The sequence below is a fragment of the Ovis aries genome, chromosome 5 (assembly GCF_016772045.2).
Source record: "Ovis aries strain OAR_USU_Benz2616 breed Rambouillet chromosome 5, ARS-UI_Ramb_v3.0, whole genome shotgun sequence".
Lineage (NCBI taxonomy): Eukaryota > Metazoa > Chordata > Mammalia > Artiodactyla > Bovidae > Ovis > Ovis aries.
The window spans coordinates 58,701,712-58,716,761 of record NC_056058.1 but is presented as its reverse complement, the minus strand read 5'-3'; the positions used below and the strand labels follow the sequence as shown (position 1 = coordinate 58,716,761).

At 42.1% G+C, this 15,050-nt stretch overlaps 1 protein-coding gene and 1 pseudogene across 1 annotated transcript in view; both read right to left on the bottom strand.

Annotated features, from left to right (window-relative positions):
* Window positions 1-14,663, bottom strand: part of ARHGEF37 (Rho guanine nucleotide exchange factor 37) — a 55,314-nt gene extending 40,651 nt beyond the window's left edge. Inside the window, exon 1 of the mRNA XM_004008962.4 lies at window positions 14,542-14,663. The gene's annotated coding sequence lies outside the window, so the exon portion shown is untranslated. The remainder of the gene's footprint in view (window positions 1-14,541) is intronic.
* On the bottom strand, window positions 8,576-9,391 carry LOC121819722 (small ribosomal subunit protein eS6-like; annotated as a pseudogene).
* Window positions 14,664-15,050: the final 387 nt, after the last annotated feature.

Below are 15,050 nucleotides of genomic sequence, written 5' to 3'. Positions count from 1 at the left end.
CTTCTCCATATACACACAAGAAATATAGATGGGAATGTTCACTGCAGTACTGATGAAATAACAAAAAATCAGAAAAAACATAAGTGTCTCAATGCAAGTGAATAAATAACTTGTGGTATAATCATATAATAGAATTCTGAACAGTTTAAAAAAAACTATAGATTCATGTATCAACATGGATATCCTCATAGATGTTGTAAACAGGAAAAATATATATATAAGCAAGTCCCAGAAGGATATACAGTGTATGTGTTAGTTGCTCAGTCATGTCTGACTCTTTGCAACCCTATGGACTATAGCCTGGCACTCCTCTGTATATGAGATTTCCCAGGCAAGAATATTGAAGTAAAAAAAAAAAAAAAAGAATACTGGAGTAGATTGCCATTCTCTTTTCCAGGGGACCTTCCTGACCCAGGAATCTAACCTGGGTCTCCTGCACTGTGGGCAGATTCTTCACCCTCTTTACCTGGGAAGCCAGTATGATACTATTTCTTAACAGTTTAAAATGTAAAAGGAAAAAAAAATTAAAAAGTTTTTAGAAGTTTAAAATATGTGAAATAATGCTAGATTTTGTTTAGGGACAAATACATGTAGCATAGGTATTAAATATTTTGTAGATGTAATTAGCAATGCTGTTGCTGCTGCTAAGTCGCTTCAGTTGTGTCCGACTCTGTGCAATCCCATAGATGGAAGCCAACCAGGCTCCCCTGTTCCTGGGATTCTCCAGGCAAGAGTACTGGAGTGGGTTGCCATTTCCTTCTCCAATGCATGAAAGTGAAAAGTGAAAGTGAAGTCACTCAGCCGTGTCCAACTCTTCGCGACCCCATGGACTTGCAGCCCACCAGGCTCCTCCACCCATGGGATTTTCCAGGCAAGAGTACTGGAGTGGGGTGTCATTGCCCTCTCCGGTAATTAGCAATAGAACCAGGTAATTGAGGAAATTTTCACATATTGAGGTATAGGGAACTCACTCTGGCTTATACATGATTTAACTTGATTTTCTGCTACCTAAAATGGGCTGTTTGTGACTTATCAGACATACACTGTCATATCTGCTTTAATTATTAAAGAAAATGGCACAGTGACCACAAGGAAAGAATGTCTATGTTAAGGACTAAATGTCTCCTTTTCTGGAATACCAATGTCGGTATGCCTTCGATGATAAGACTCCCTCCCCTGAGGTCATACTGACTTACTGTGAACATGCTGATCTGCTGGACTGTTTTCTTTAATAACTTATTTATTTCTTACTGTGCCGGGTCTTCACTGCAGGGGCATTTCTCTAGCTGTGGCAAGTGGGGGCTACTCTCTAGATGTAGTGCTCTGGCCTCTCACTGCAGTAGCTTGTCTTGTTGCAGAGCACGGGCCCTGGGGCACGTGGGCCTCACTAGTTGCGGTACCCAGGCTCTAAAGCACAAGCTCAGTAGTTACAGCGCACAGGCTTAGTTGCTCTGCAGCATGTGGGATCTTCCCGGATCAGGGATCAAACCTGTGTCTCCTGCACTGGCAGTTGGATTCCTTACCACTGAGCCACCAGGGAAGCCCCTGATCTGTTTTTTTCTGTTACCTTGAAACAGTATATTCCTGATCTCTTTGATGTTCTTTATTCTGACATAATAATGTAAAACTGTGCTGCAAACCATGCTTCTCTGCAGCAGTTCCTCGGAGTTATCTGAGGGGCTGTCTCCTAGGGTGAAGTCCTCAGTTTGGCTCAAATAAAACTTATTATTCCTATTATATTTTGTTGACTGATTTATTTCCATCAACACAGGATAAAAGTAACCTCTGGAAAGGGAGCTAGAGCAATAGAATTGGGAAGAGTATCAAAGAGGACTTAATAGTATCTGAGGGGCTTTTTAAGTTAAAGTTTTAATTTTGAGATAATCAGAGATTCACACACAGTTGTAAGAAATAATGCAGAGGTTCTATGTACCTTAAACCAACTTCACCAATGACATCATCAGGGAAAACTACAGTACATTGTGACACCAATATAGCCAAGATGCAGAACAGTTCCTTCTTAAGGATCCTTCCTTCATGTTGCCTTTTTAGCCACTTGGTTGCAGCCTCATCTCATCCTTAATACCCAGCAAATAAGAATCTGTTCTCCATTTCTGTACTCTCATCAGTTCAAGAATGTATGCAATGTTGATGTATAGCAAAATTATCACAATATTGTAAAGTAATTATCCTCCAATTAAAATAAATAAAATTTTTAAATAAACAAAAAATAAAGAATGTATGTAAGGAGTTCCCTGGTGATCTAGTAACCACTAGGAACTGGTGCTTTCACTGCCTGGTAGGAGTTTAATCCCTGGGTCCAGTTCCAGTTCCAGTTCAGTCACTCAGTCATGTCCGACTCTTTGCAACCCCATGAATCGCAGCACGCCAGGCCTCCCTGTCCATCACCAACTCCCGGAGTTCACTCAGACTCACGTCCATCGAGTCCGTGATGCCATCCAGCCATCTCATCCTCTGTCGTCCCCTTCTCCTCCTGCCCCCAGTCCCTCCCAGCATCAGAGTCCTTTCCAATGAGTCAACTCCTCGCATGAGGTGGCCAAAGTACTGGAGCTTCAGCTTCAGCATCATTCCTTCCAAAGAAATCCCAGGGCTGATTTCCTTCAGAATAGACTGGTTGGATCTCCTTGCAGTCCAAGGGACTCTCAAGAGTCTTCTCCAACACCACAGTTCAAAAGCATCAATTCTTCGGCCCTCAGCCTTCTTCACAGTCCAACTCTCACATCCATACATGACCACTGGATAAACCACAGCCTTGACTAGACGGACCTTAGTCGGCAAAGTAATGTCTCTGCTTCTGAATATACTATCTAGGTTGGTCATCACTTTCCTTCTGAGGAGTAAGCGTCTTTTAATTTCATGGCTGCAATCACCATCTGCAGTGATTTCGGAGCCCCAAAAATAAAGTCTGACACTGTTTCTACTGTTTCCCCATCTATTTCCCATGAAGTGATGGGACCGGATGCCATGATCTTCGTTTTCTGAATGTTGAGCTTTAAGTCAACTTTTTCGCTCTCCTCTTTCACTTTCATCAAGAGGCTTTTTAGTTCCTCTTCACTTTCTGCCATAAGGGTGGTGTCATCTGCATATCTGAGGTTATTGATATTTCTCCCAGCAATCTTGATTGCAGCTTGTGTTTCTTCCAGTCCAGTGTTTCCCATGAGGTACTCTGCATTTAAGTTAAATAAGCAGGGTGACAATATATAGCCTTGACGTACTCCTTTTTCTATTTGGAACCAGTCTGTTGTTCCATGTCCAGTTCTAACTATCGCTTCCTGACCTGCATACAGATTTCTCAAGAGGCAGGTCAGGTGGTCTGGTATTCCCATCTCTTTCAGAATTTTCCACAGTTTATTGTGATCCACACAGTCAAAGGCTTTGGCATAGTCAATAAAGCAGAAATAGATGTTTTCTGGAACTCTCTTGCTTTTTCAATGATCCAGCAGATGTTGGCAATTTGATCTCTGGTTCCTCTGCCTTTTCTAAATCCAGCTTGAACATCAGGGAATTTACGGTTCACGTATTGCTGAAGCCTGGCTTGGAGAATTTTGAGCATTACTTCACTAGCATGTGAGATGAGTGCAGTTGTGCAGTAGTTTGAGCATTCTTTGGCATTGCCTTTCTTGGGGATTGGAATGAAAACTGACCTTTTCCAGTCCTGTGGCCACTGCTGAGTTTTCCAAATTTACTGGCATATTGAGTGCAGCACTTTCACAGCCTCATCTTTCAGGATTTGAAATAGCTCAACTGGAATTCCATCACCTCTACTAGCTTTGTTCGTAGTGAGGCTTTCTAAGGCCCACTTAACTTCACATTCCAAGATGTCTGGCTCTAGATTAGTGATCACATCGTCATGATTATCTGGGTCATGAAGATCTTTTTTGTACAGTTCTTCTGTGTATTCTTGCCACCTCTTCTTAATATCTTCTGCTTCTGTTAGGTCCATACCATTTCCATCCTTTATCGAGCCCATCTTTGCATGAAATGTTCCCTTGGTATCTCTGATTTTCTTGAAGAGATCTCTAGTCTTTCCCATTCTGTTGTTTTCCTCTATTTCTTTGCATTGATCACTGAAGAAGGCTTTCTTATCTCTTCTTGCTATTCTTTGGAACTCTGCATTCAGATGCTTATATCTTTCCTTTTCCCCTTGGCTTTTCGCCTCTTTTCTTTTCACAGCTATCTGGAAGGCCTCTCCAGACAGCCATTTTGCTTTTTTGCATCTTTTCCTTGGGGATGGTCTTGATCCCTGTCTCCTGTACAATGTCACGAACCTCATTCCATAGTTCATCAGGCACTCTGTCTATCAGATCTAGACCCTTAAATCTGTTTCTCACTTCCACTGTATAATCATAAGGAATTTGATTTAGGTCATACCTGAATGGTCTAGCGGTTTTCTCTACTTTCTTCAATTTGAGTCTGAATTTGGTAATAAGGAGTTCATGATCTGAGCCACAGTCAGCTCCTGGTCTTATTTTTGTTGACTGTATAGAGCTTCTCCATATTTGGCTACAAAGAATATAATCAATCTGATTTTGGTGTTGACCATCTGGTGATGTCCATGTGTAGAGTCTTCTCTTGTGTTGTTGAAAAGGGTGTTTGCTATGACCAGTGCATTTTCTTAGCAAAACTCTATTAGTCTTTGCCCTGCTTCATTCCATATTCCAAGGCCAAATTTGCCTGTTACTCTAGGTGTTTCCTGACTTCCTACTTTTGCATTCCAGTCCCCTATAATGAAAAGGACATCTTTTTTGGGTGTTAGTTCTGAAAGGTCTTGTAGGTCTTCATAAAACCGTTCAACTTCAGTTTCTTCAGCGTTACTGGGGGAACTGAAATCCCACAAGCTGTGCAGTGTGGCCAAAATAAATAAATAAAATTTCATTAAAGAAAAGAATCTATATAAACCACACAGTATCTATATGTGAATTATATAATATATAACCTTTTGGGACTCACTTTATTCACTCAGCATAATTCCCTGGAGACTGATGTAAGCTGTTGTATGTTATTAATAGGTCCTTCCTTTTCACTGCTGAATATCTAAGATGTTCTATTAAAAAAAAAAAAAAACTAAAACAGATATGACAAAAACGCCAAAATTAAACAAAGCTAGGTAGTAAGAACATGGGCATTTGTTATTTTGTTCTCTGCTGTTTTCTGAACAGATGGAATAGTTCCTAATATTTAAAGTGGCATGCGTCCCATTCAGCCTTGTACTCAGGTTACCTAGGGCTGGCTATGCCTCATCTTCCTGTCTAGACACTAAGCTCTTAGAGACAAGATGAGCACCCATTTATTGTGTCTTCCTGTCTCACAACGCTGATACATATATAAATATGTATTTGCATACATGAATGCTCCTTTTCATGTATTAGTAGCAGAAGTTTCTGTCCTGACACTGACACATGGATTAGATAACTTATACAAGGTGCTTGGCAAGAGCAAGGTTGTTCAGAAGGCAGAAGGCCCAGAAAGAGCCTGGAACATACCTGTCTGATGCATAGCTCTAGTCCAGCTCCTGAATGCTGCCTGTGGCCCGCTGACCCGTCCCTGGCCTGAATCACTGACATTTATCACCCAGAGCATTGCTTCTCTAGAAAGATTCCGACAGGATTTCAGGAGAGCTATTAAGGCTACTCTGAACTGTTGCTAAATTAACAAAAGCCATAAGTAATACTTCACAGAGAACTGCTCAATATTTAAAATAGCACTTACAGTAACTGCAATCTAGACCTCCCACCAGGCCTGGGAAACTCTCTCAGAGCAACATTTTGTTGTTCTCTCAGTTTATATCCCATGTAATGGAAAGAAGCACATTTTTATTTCTTTAAAAATATTATATATTATTTGGCAATGAAAAGGAATGATGTACTAATGTGTGCTATAACTACAATAAATGAATCTTAAAGACATTATGCTAAATGAAAGAAGTTAGTCACAAAGGACCACATATTTGATTATTCTGTTTCTATGAAATGTCCAGAATAGGCAGATCTATAGACATGGAAAATGGATTAGTAGCTTACAGGGCTGAAAGGATAATGATTTGGAGTGTAGTTTGGCTGGATTTCTTCTGGGGATGGTGAAATGTTCTAAATTTATTAGTGGAGATGGTTGCACAACTCGGCAAATATACTAAAAATCATTGATTTGTATACTTTAAATGGGTGAATTATATGATGTGAATTATAACTCCATAAAGCTGTTACCTACCCCATCAAATTAGGAAACACTGGCAAGGATGTGGAGAAACTGCATCTCTCATACGTTGCTGATGGGATATAAAATGGTGCAGCTACTTTGGAAAATAGTTTGTCTGTTTCTTTAAAAACTAAAACATACACTTAATAGCAGTCGCACCCAGGGCATCTATTCCAGAGGATGAAAACTTACGCCTATACAAAAACCTGTCTACAAGTGCTTGAGGAAGTTTTATTTGCAAAAGCTAAGAACAAAACAATCAAAATGTTGCTTTAATAGGGGGATTTTATAGGTGGATAGCTTAAAAAAAAAAAAAAGGTGGTATATCCCGTATCACAGAATACTCAGAAATAAAAAGGGATAAACTACTGATAGACTGCAACAACTGGATGGTTCTTAAGGGTATCATGCTGCCTGAAAAGAACCAACCTGAAAAGCTTACTGTGTGATTTCATTTATAAAACATCTAAAATGATAGAGAGAACAGAGTAGAGATCAGCTGGTTAGGGATGTTGGTGAAGGGGAGGTGGGTGTGCCTATAAAGACTAGCACAGGGAGAATTTCCTGGTGATAGAATAGAGCTGTATTATTGGAGTAATGGTTACAGAAATCTACAGGTGACAAAAGGACATCTAAAATCAAACACATGAATTATATCAGAGCCAACTTCCTGGTTTTGACATTATGTTACATTGAAATAAGATGTAACCATTGGAGGAACCTGGTGAAGATATACTTAACCTCCATACTATCCTTGGAACTTCACTCTTGACCTATAATTATGTCAAAATAAAAAGTTAAATAAACAAGGTATTAGATAGCTTAAGTTATCCACTATCTTTGCAAATGCAGCTTAAAAGCCTGGGAGAGCAGGATGGGTGCCTCTGTTCTACTTCTTGGTCTGGTCTGATAAAGAGGCTTGTCCTGGAGAATACATGTGGGAAAATATGCCTTTCAATAGAGTCTAGTCTATGCTCAGTTCTGAGATCTCCTTGATGTCCTGTGATAGACAATTAAGAACTAAAGATAAAATCACTTCACCTACATGAAGTAAAGTGAAGTGAAAGTCGCTCAGTCATGCCTGACTCTTTGTCCATGGAATTCTCCAGTCCAGAATACTGGAGTGGGTAGCCTTTCCCTTCTCCAGTGGATCTTCCCAACACAGGAATCAAACTGAGGTCTTCAGCATTGTAGGCGGATTCTTTACCAATTGAGCTATGAGGGAAGCGCCAATCTAGCACACAGTAGGTACCAAAAGAAAAATGTTTGTTGAATGTTATGCAGTGACGGCATCTGAGTCTAGGATAGGATAACACAGTTAATTCTCTTCTCTTCTCTCCTCTGTACACACTGGCACAGAAAATTTGGGCATTCACACATTCATTCAACAAATATTTGGAGCAGCTATTTCCAAAAATCCTATTGTTAAGGATTTTTCTGGGTTATGAGGATACAAGTAAAGGGGGGAAAGGAGGTTCTACAATAAGGGTAGGGCATTTAAAATATCTGGTTATTTGTTCCAAGTTTCATTCCTCTAAAAGCAGAGGGACTGAGTAAATGGACATCTTGGTCATTTCCTCCTTTAAAGACAGAAGTACCAGGGGAAATGAGGGACTTCACTTGCGGTCCAGCAGTTGGACTCCAGGCTTTTATTGCAAGGGGCCCAGGTTCAATCCCTGGCCAGGGAACTAGATCCCACATGCCATAACTAAGTTCGCATGCTGCGACTAAGACCCAGCACAGCCAAATAAATAAATATTAAAACAAAACAAACCAAACAAGGGAAATGATACTCTGAACCTAATTCTGACCAGTCAGAAGTGAATGGAGAAATGGAAGTAAGCGGTCCCAGAAGAAAGTTCACCTTAAAAGTTCCTTCAGAAGGTAAGAATGTCACGGCAGGAAAAGATGACCATCCATCAGCCTTCCACCTCAAGTTATAGAGGGAGGTCAATTTAAACATTCAATGGGGGAAAAATAGATATAAAACCTCTAGGGATTAGGGCTCATGGGCAGACTGTCAAAGATGAAGTTAAACACCACACTAACAAAAGACTGTTGAAGAATAAAGGGAGGAAATACCTATAGAAATGAGAATGGCAACAAAGGGATCCTGGCTAACGAGCCTCGTTTATACAAGAGTCAGAGTGGAGGGTCCTGTACAAAGAACTTCCAAAACTCTAAAACCCAGAAGGATCTGGGATTGACAAGACTAATTCTGTAATGCCAAAGTTCTGCCCCTACTATGACTGCCAACTAAATTTTAACATTCATGTTCAGAAAAAGTAAAAACTAGGCACATTGTTTAATGACTTTGTTTTCCTCTTCTTAGCCCTAAAGAATAACTGCATGGGTCACTCTTTTTTTTTTTTTTTTTTGGTGTCTGGTCTGCTTTATTTGTCCCTCTCAGAACACCTCATTTTTGAGTGGACTCAGACTTGGAAGTAGAAGCTCTCAGGGAGGACAGCCTCCGTCTCTTGGCGATCTGCTCCTGCCGTTTTTCTTTGGCCTCCTTCATTCTCTTGGCCAAAAGTTTAGCATATTCTGCAGCCTCTTCTTTATTTTTCTTAGTACGCTGTTTCTTCAGAGCAATACGCCGGCGTTTGTGTTGCAGAACTCGGGGAGTCACGAGACGCTGAATCTTGGGTGCTTTAGTCCTAGGTTTCTTACCGTCTTTGTTTAGGGGCTTTCACACAACATATTGGCGGACATCATCTTCTTTAGAGAGACTGAAAAGTTTGCGGATTCTGCTCGCTCTTTTGGGACCCAGGCGACAAGGCACTGTAGTATCAGTGAGTCCGGGAATATCCTTCTCCCTTTTTTTCACGATGACCAAATTGAGAACACTCAGATTGGCATCCACAATGCAACCCCGCACAGATTTGCGCTTTCTCTCTCCAGTCCTCCTTGGTCTGTAACAGGAATGCCCCTTACTCAGAAGCAGGCGAACTCGGCCATGGGTCAAGACACCCTGCTTCATGGGGAAACCCTGCTTGTCGTTCCCGCCACTGATTCGGACCACATAACCCTTCCATTCTTCACCCAAGGCGTCAGCAGCAACTTCTGTGGCCATACGCTTCTCGTAGAAGGTACGAAGTTTTCGTTCATCGTCCACTTCAATGAGCTTCTGGCAGCCAGTGGCCGGGAAAGAGATGTTCAGCTTCATTCTGAAGCCGCATGGGTCACTCTTTTAAGATTAGGAGCCCAGACCCTGGAGCTAAAAAACCTGATTTCAAATTCTGATTCTGTGATCAATCAGCTGGCCTTCCTAGGATAACTATATAACCTTCTTTATAGGGTTGTTATAAGATTTCATAAGAATCCACGTAAAGTGTTTAGCAGAGTGCCTGTTAAAGCTTTCAATAACAGTAGCTGTTGTTTTTGTTACTAGGAAAGAGTAGAATGACCGTGGATCAAAGGAATGACGTCTAAGGACACTTGGCTGATCACACTGAAGCAGATGGTGAAAACACCTAATCATGATGATTATAATAAGTAATAAGAACTACATAGCAGAGTATGACTGACAATGCAGCTAATACCAATGAAACGGAGCTGTGAGATGGAGAGACCATGAGACTAAGCCCTGAAAGCATTGCTTAATCCAACCATGATGGAGAATGATTCCCTTTGGGTTTTTTTTTTTTTATATGAGCTAACACATTTTCATTCCCCACCCTACTTTGGCCTAAGCCACTCTGAGTTGGGTTTCTGCCACTCAAATAAAACAGACAGTCTATCAGCCCTTGGAAAGGGAAACAGAGATCACTTGGAGCCACCACAGGTTAACAGAAAAAAGACAAACAGGTCATGCCAGACTATCCTCATTCCTTTCATGAAAGTCGACTAGACCAGTAGAGCAAAGGAATACCATAAGCTAATGTAACTGGACTAGGAAGTTACTGCTGATCTCTGATGAAAGCCTTACAAATAAGGAATAAGATGAGATAATGGAATAAGATGTGGTGATGGTGGCTGGGGGAGAGGGGGAGGCAATAGGACAGTAATATGGACTAAAAACTGATAAAATACCCAATTCAAAGAGTATTGATCAGTGTCAACCTCTGCGATCTTCCTTGCTTTATTAAGGATATCTATTATTTCTTTTAGTGCTTCGCATCTCTGAGACCACCTGAATCTAAACCTCCACCACCTTTCTCCTGAATCAGTACAACAGCCTCCTGACCAATGCATAGCACCAGAGTGCAGTGGTCATTCTTTATGTTTTTCATAAAAGTGACTGCTTTACTTCTCTATTGAAACCAAGACAAGTCCTCTCTGACTCCCATCTCCCTTCCAAGGAACCACTCCCTTCCCCAGTAGATGCTCTAGATGCTCAATTAATTGAATTAATGAATGAATGACCTGGATGAACACTGGCAGAACAGTGATCAAATTGCCAGTGACACTGTTACAAGTGAAATTAGACACACAACTCTTAGAAACCACCACAAAGTTTGAGGTAAGATAGAAGAACTCCCCTTGAATTTTATATTGTAATTATATGATACATATGCTTTTTTTTTCTGGCTTTTTCCCTTCAGCAAAATTATTTTTACATCCATCCATGTTACTTTCTCCTGCAAGTAGTATAACATTATATAAATATACCATAGTTATCTATGCACTGAATAAAAAATTGGTTGCTTCTTGTTTCTCTATTACAATAAAGCTGGACATAGGAATGCAACATTTATTTTTCACTTTTTTTTTTTAGGAATGCAATGTTTAGATCACAAGATAGGTGTATTTTTTTTAATATTTATTTTATTTATTCAGCTGTGCCAGGTCTTAGTTGTGGCAGGTGGGATCTAGCTCCCTGACCAGGGACTGAACCCTGGCCCCCTGAATTAAAAGCATGGAGTCTTAGCCCCTGGACCACCAGGGAAGTCCTGATGTGTATTTTTAAAACATGTCATACTTTTTAAAAAGTGGTTGTACTATTTTATATTCCCACCAGCAGTGTATGAGTTCTATAACCTCAACAACACTTGGCGTAGCCAGTCTTTGCGTGAAGGGTTATCTGCTTGTGGTTTTAATGTTCATTTCCCTAATGATAAACGATCTTTAGCATCTTTCCAAGAGTTTATCTGCCATCAATATATTTTCTTTGGCCATCATGAATTTTTTGTTTGTTTAAATTGCAAAAGACTTCCCTGGTGGTCTAGTGGTTAAGACTCCGAGTTTCCATGGCAAGGGGTACAGGTTTGATCCCTGGATGGGGAAATAAAATCCCACACGCCATGCTACATGATCAAAAAAAAATTACAAAATAAGTTCTCATTCATTATATAACTAGACAAACAATACAGATGTATGTAGATAATTAATAGTCTCCACCTCCAACGCACACATAAGCAACCAGAGGTGCACTTACTAAGCATGCAAATTCTTTTGTTGTTGTATATTTCTTTTTTTTAAATTTTATTTTGTACTGGGGTACAGCTGATTAACAATGCTGTGATAGTTTCAGATGAACACCAAAGGGGCTCAGCCATGCATATACAAGTATCCATTCTCCCCCTGCCACACCCTTCCCATCCATGCTGCCACATAACATTGAGCAGAGTTTCATGAGCTATACAGTAGGTCCTCCTGGTTATCATCCATTTTAAATATAGCAGTGTGTACATGTCCATCCCAAATTCTCTAACTATCCCTTCCCCTCATTCTTCTCTGCAGCAACCGTAAGTCCTTTCTTTAAGAGGCATGCAAATTCTTGCTCAGCTCTTGACAACTGTGATTCAGTAGGTCACAGATGGGGCATTCTGACAAGCCCCTAGGTAATTCTGAGCAAGTGAGCTATAGTTTCTTGAGAAGGTCTGCTCTTACTCTTGTCCTCCTAAGGAATAGTTGAAGGAAGGAAGTCAATGAGTCTGAAGAGGCACATCCCTTCCATAAGGGTGAGTCCATGTACCCTGTGCAGAAGGTGTACATGGACTGCCTTCAAATAAGAAACTTTGTCTAAGTGGATGAGTATGTGTGTTCTGTTGTCCCATAAAGCACCAAGAGTTTGGAACCTAAAGATCAAATTAAAAAAAAAAAAAAAAAAACTTTCTAAGAGAGTTACTTTGAAACAAAATTAGGCAACAGAGCTAGCAAGGTAAGGAACTGACCAAATTAAGCAAGCTTGCAGAAAAAGGACTTCTCTGGGTTGAGAAATGACTGATTGAGGGTGAAGAAGAAAGTGGGCAAGACACAGTCCAGGCATACACATACACATTCTGTCTTTCCTTCTCTCTCCCTGAGGAAAAACTGCCCTTTATAAATACACAGTGAGGAATGTAACCACCATACAGGTAGTGTGTGTCTTAACACAAATTAAACAACAGCTATTTGCCCTAAGCCATACTTCCCTGCCTCTGTTTGCAAGGCCTAATATGGTAGAGAAAACAACACAGTATTTGGAAAGGGCTGTTCTTATTATAGATAAATTGCCCAGGCCCTGTCCTCATAATTTTGGATCCATAGATTTTAAAGAGTTTAAGCCTGTCAATAGGCTTTGGACAATCAAGCTCAGCAAAAGCCATTTTGCTTCAGTTACAGCACCCAAACAACCACCCTCCCTGATCAGTTAAATAAAAAGCCATTTATCTGTTCTAGAGCAGAATCAACCAAGGCACTGTTTTCCACAGCAAGCTACTGATCCAAGAGGGATCTGAGCCAACTGCTAAGTAACTCCTGTACCCTGGCAGAAACTCAGCTGAGCCTCCATCGGTGGGCAAGATGAGGGGGGAGATGCGCTTCCCATGTATGTTCTCCTCTTTTCTGATTTAAAAACAATGATACAGATGCTGGCTCCATTCAAAAGGGGTGTGTGAGGCCCAATAAACAGTCCTTGTTAAAATGTCTGCTGGTTTCTACCTTCAGCATTTGACCTTGGGTCAAATATTGAGTGTAGTACATTATTCTAAATTTGTTGTTTAGTTGTTAAGTCCTGTCTGATCTTTTGTGGCCCCATGGACTGTAGCCTGCCAAGCCCTTCTGTCCATGTGATCTCCCAGGCAAGAATACTGGTGTGGGTTACCATTTCCTTCTCCAGGGATCCTCCTGACCCAGGGATCAAACCTGTATCTCCTGCACTGCAGGCAGATTCTTTACCACTGAGCCAGCTACCAGGGAAGCATTATTCTAAATAGTGCACTCTTATTTAGGTTACCATCACTAAGGTATGTGCAGTCATTTGTCAGCCACTATAGGGCTGACTTTACATTTGCAAATTTTTAACTTTTAACTTTTGTTTTCTTTTACTTCCGGATACAGCCCATTTCCCCCCAGTTCATCACCCTTTCTTAAATGGCATGGCTTTGACTCACTGGGTTGTGTGCACCAGCCCTTTTATTGATCATCCACTACTGTCAGGCACTGGACTTAATATTCATCTGTAGTCTGACAACAATATAAAAGATGAAGCAATCTTTCCTCCAGTTTACAAAGAAAACAGGGCCTTGGAACAGGTAAACAGAGTGTGTGAGATCAGGCAGCTAGGGGCCTCAGGACGCTGTCTCAACTCAGAGCAGGAACACTCCTTCACCAGCTCCCTCCCTTTAAAGCAAATAAACTGCTCTGAAACAGTGCAGCCTGAGGGCCAGCCTTCAGTCATTCCTCACACCAGGAATGCTACATCCTGCTGTCAAATCTGAAACTATGTGCAAGGGTATACATGAAACCTGGGAAGGAGACTCAGATTTTTAAGGAGTCAGTGATCCCAAGAAGGTCACGAGCCACTGCCTGGGCAGGTGGTCAACTTACCCATCCTCTTAAGTTCATGGTGCTTGCTGTCCAGGGAGTACTGCAGGGAGCCAGAAGTTCCGGCTTCCAGTCCCAGCCTTAGCACTATTTCTCTGAGGGCTCTTGGCCCAGGCAGCTCACCTATGGACCACAGATTTCCGTTCTCTTTTCCCCGGTCTTGACTGCCTATTTATGACTATACTTTCCTTGTCAAGAATTTTTTTTAAACCATCGTTTGTATTATTCCTTTGTTTAACGTATATGGAGTCTCATTAAAAGTCCTCCCCAATTTTACACTGAAGCAGAGAGGGATAAACAGACATAAGGAAAAATAATTAGTTTTTACCAAGCCAGCTTACCTCTCTGGGCCTCAGTTTTCCACCTGTAAACTGACCGGATTGGGTCAGACGCATCAGATTGCTCGCATTCCCACTAGGCTCAAGACACAAAGCTAACTACCCAGCAACCCGCAACCCGGACCGGCGTAGTCGCTTGCGCGCTCCCCCACCTCCCTTTCAGGATCTCAGCAGCAGCTGTTTTCCCGAGAGCCTCCCTGGCCCTATCCTGCCGTCCCAATCGCCCAAGTGAACTCACCGCGCTCGCAAGGTGCCAGCTCCCCCGGGGAGCTCGGCTGCCCTGGGGACTGCGCAGCCAGGGTGGGAAAGGCGCAGTACTCCCAGACCCGCGCTGCGCTGGAGCCTGCGCGCACTGTTCCCACAGAAGGCCGGGCGGGCGCGGCTCTGCCCACTGCTTACGTGCGTGCGCCAGGAGGCGGCGGCCCTGGCTCCTGCCTTTGTTAATTGTCCATATGCAGGCAGGTTGCTTTCCGCTGGGTGCTCCCTAGAGCGGGCCCCAGCTGGGGCGACCGCAGCAGCAGCAGCCGTGCGCTGGCCCGCAGCCAGAAGGAAGCCATGTAAGTGGGTGTCGTCGGTGCGGCGCCTGGTGTTCCGCCCGCCCGCCGCTTCAGTTAAGGCACCTACCCCTCCCTCAGGCTAGGCAGCCTCAAAACAGGGACAAGCACTAAGGCCATCTGGTAGCAATATTGACCCCAAGATCACTGAATATCTGTGCTCTCACCCGAATCACCAAATTTTAGGGCTGGA